Here is a 2,915-nt window from a genome sequence, read left to right as displayed (position 1 = left end):
CCAACTCTTTTACCTCCTCCCCTTTTGAAAATCTAAACCCCGGAACATCCAGCAGCCGGAACATCCCTTGCGACAGCCAAGTCTCTGTAATGGCCACAAGGTCGTAGTTCCCTGTACTGACCCATGCTCTAAGTTCATCACCCTTGTCCCTGATACTTCTTGTATTAAAATTGACACTTCAACCCATCCAACTGACTGCAATTTTCCTTATCAACTGCCTATCCTTTCTCACAGTCTCTCTACACGCTGCATCAACCTGTACACCAACTGCCCCATCCACTGACCTATCACTCGGGTTCCCATCCCCCTGCCAAATGAGTTTAAACCCTCCGCAACAGTTCTAGCAAACCTGCCCGCAATGATATTGGTCCCCCTCCAGTTCAGGTGTAACCCGTCCCTTTTGTACAGGTCGTACCTTCCCAGAAGAGAGCCCAATGATCCACGAATCTGAAACCCTGCCCCCTGCACCAATTTCTCAGCCACACATTCATCTGCCAAATCAACCTATTCTTACCCTCACAGGCGGGTGGCACAGGGAGCAATCCAGAGATTACTACCCTTGAGATGCTGCTTTTCAGCTTCCTATCTAGTTCCCCATATTCACTTTTCAGGACATCATCCTTTTCCCTCCCTATGTGTACCACCCTCCCCGTTTAGAGTGCTGTGGATGTTCGGTGTGGACTTGATAGATCATAGGGCCTGTTTCTGTGCTGTATGGCTCCGTGACTCTAAGATTGAAAAGGAAAGCCAAAGTTGAAATCGGTTCTTATCTGTCTTCAGGATGTCCCACCATGTTGACAGCCAATAAGGAAGCATTTCAAATGTAACCACTCCGGTAATGTAGGAAACACAGCAGCCAATCTGTGCACAAAGAGCAGTGCTAAAAATTATTTTTATTTCAAAAATATACATTATTCACAGATATATATGCAGGCGAAACAATAAAATCAACATGCTTTTCTTTATATTCAGTGTTCCATTATAAAAAATACATACTCTTACAAAATAACGTTGACACTCACATTTTCTCTTGACACAATACACCCACAAAGTGCTTGAGAGGCTGTTACCTAGCCCCTGCGTCCAGTGACTGCAGGACACTAGACTGTGGTCCTTCCCCACAGCGCCTTAGGGAAGTTGAAATCACCCATGACAACAACCCTGTTATTTTTGCACCTTTCCAAAATCTGCCTCCTGATCTGCTTCTCAGCATCTCTGTTGCTATTGGGCGGTCTATAGAATACGCCCAATAGAGTGATTGCTCCCTTCCTGTTTCTGACCTCCGCCCACACTGACTCAGTGGACGATCCGACCAGGACATCTTCCCTTCCTGCAGCTGTGATACCATCCCTGATTAGCAATGCCACTCCCCCGCCTCTTTTACCTCCTTCTCTGTCCCATTTGAAACATCTAAACCCCGGAACATCCAGCAGCCATTCCTGCCCTTGTGACAGCCAAGTCTCTGTAATGGCCACAATGTCGTAGTTCCATGTACTGACCCATGCTCTAAGTTCCCCACAGAGCCAGTGGCTGCACTGAGCTTCACTCTGCTCTATCCATGCCTCTCATAACCTTACAAACTTCTATCAGGTCTCCCCTCAGCCTCTACCGCTCCATAGAAAAACTTTGACTTTGACATTGTTCAACGGGAGCAGTGCTTATTGTAAACCTACGGCCCTGCAAAAGTAACATACATAACGGTAGCTCTCTCCAAGTCTGATGGACTTCTAATCTTTTCTTTCCAACTTTGAACATCTTCCACAAGTGTACTGTTCCCGAAGGTTCTCCACAACTAGTTCAATGTGTAGAGTGGACAGCACGAGCCCCTATTCCATCTCCCTGCTCCAAAAATCAGTTTAATACATGGTCACCAGAAAAGGGATGTATCAGACATTAAGCTGATAAGAATAGATTTTTTAAATTCCAAAAATAAACTTTATCCACAAAAAAAAAACATACAGGAAATACAAAACAGTACATGACTTCCTTTATGCTCATCAAGTCTATCCATTTTTGTTATTGGCAAGTCAATACATTTGTAGACATGGGAGACTGTAGATGCTGGAATCTGGAGCAACAATCTGCTGGAGGACCTCAGCGAATCGAACAGCGTCTGTGGGGGGAAAAGCATTGTTGACATTTTGGGTCAAAACTCGGTCCCGATGCAGGGTTTTGACGTGAAACATTGACAATTACTTTCCTCCCGCAGGACGGCGCGGTAGCGCAGCGGTTAGCGTGACGCTATTACAGCGCCAGTGACCCGGGTTCAATTCCCGCCGCTGCCTGTAAGGAGTTTGTACGTTCTCCCCGTGTCTGCGTGGGTTTCCTCCGGGTGCTCCGGTTTCCTCCCACATTCCAAAAACGTATCGGTTAGGAGCTGTGGGCATGCTATGTTGGCGCCGGAAGGGTGACGACACTTGCGGGCTGCCCCCAGCACATTCTCAGTAATGCAAAAAAGATGCATTTCACTGTGCGTTTCGATACACATGAGACTAATAAATAAATATCTTATATTATCTTTTCTTATCTTATCCTTCCACAGATGCTGCTCGATCTGCTGAGTTCCTCCAGTAGATTATTCATTGCTCAATACATTTGTAGTGTGATCAGGTTAATACATTCTATGTACAAAGCACCGATGCCTCTCTTGTGGCCTCTCTGAACAATATACTCTTCGAGTGTTTATGGGGCTGTTACACAGGACACAGCCACTCAATGTCCAGTGGCAGCAGCACCTTAGACTGCACTCTTCCCCAAAAAAAACATACATTAGCTTCAGGCTTCAGCGCATCCCCCAGCACGTACTCCTGCAGCCTGGAATGTGCCAGGCGGGAACATTCACTTATAGACAACTCGTACTGGAAGGCCATCAAGTTTTAGGCAGATTGCATCCTAAAACAATCAGATCATCTCTT

General features: G+C 46.1%; 1 pseudogene; it reads right to left on the bottom strand.

The window, feature by feature from the left end:
* Positions 1-1,759: 1,759 nt before the first annotated feature.
* LOC127568974 (uncharacterized) lies at positions 1,760-1,934 on the bottom strand (annotated as a pseudogene).
* Positions 1,935-2,915: the final 981 nt, after the last annotated feature.

The sequence above is a fragment of the Pristis pectinata genome, chromosome 3, assembly GCF_009764475.1.
Source record: "Pristis pectinata isolate sPriPec2 chromosome 3, sPriPec2.1.pri, whole genome shotgun sequence".
Taxonomy (NCBI): domain Eukaryota; kingdom Metazoa; phylum Chordata; class Chondrichthyes; order Rhinopristiformes; family Pristidae; genus Pristis; species Pristis pectinata.
This window is presented reverse-complemented; position numbering and strand designations above follow the sequence as displayed.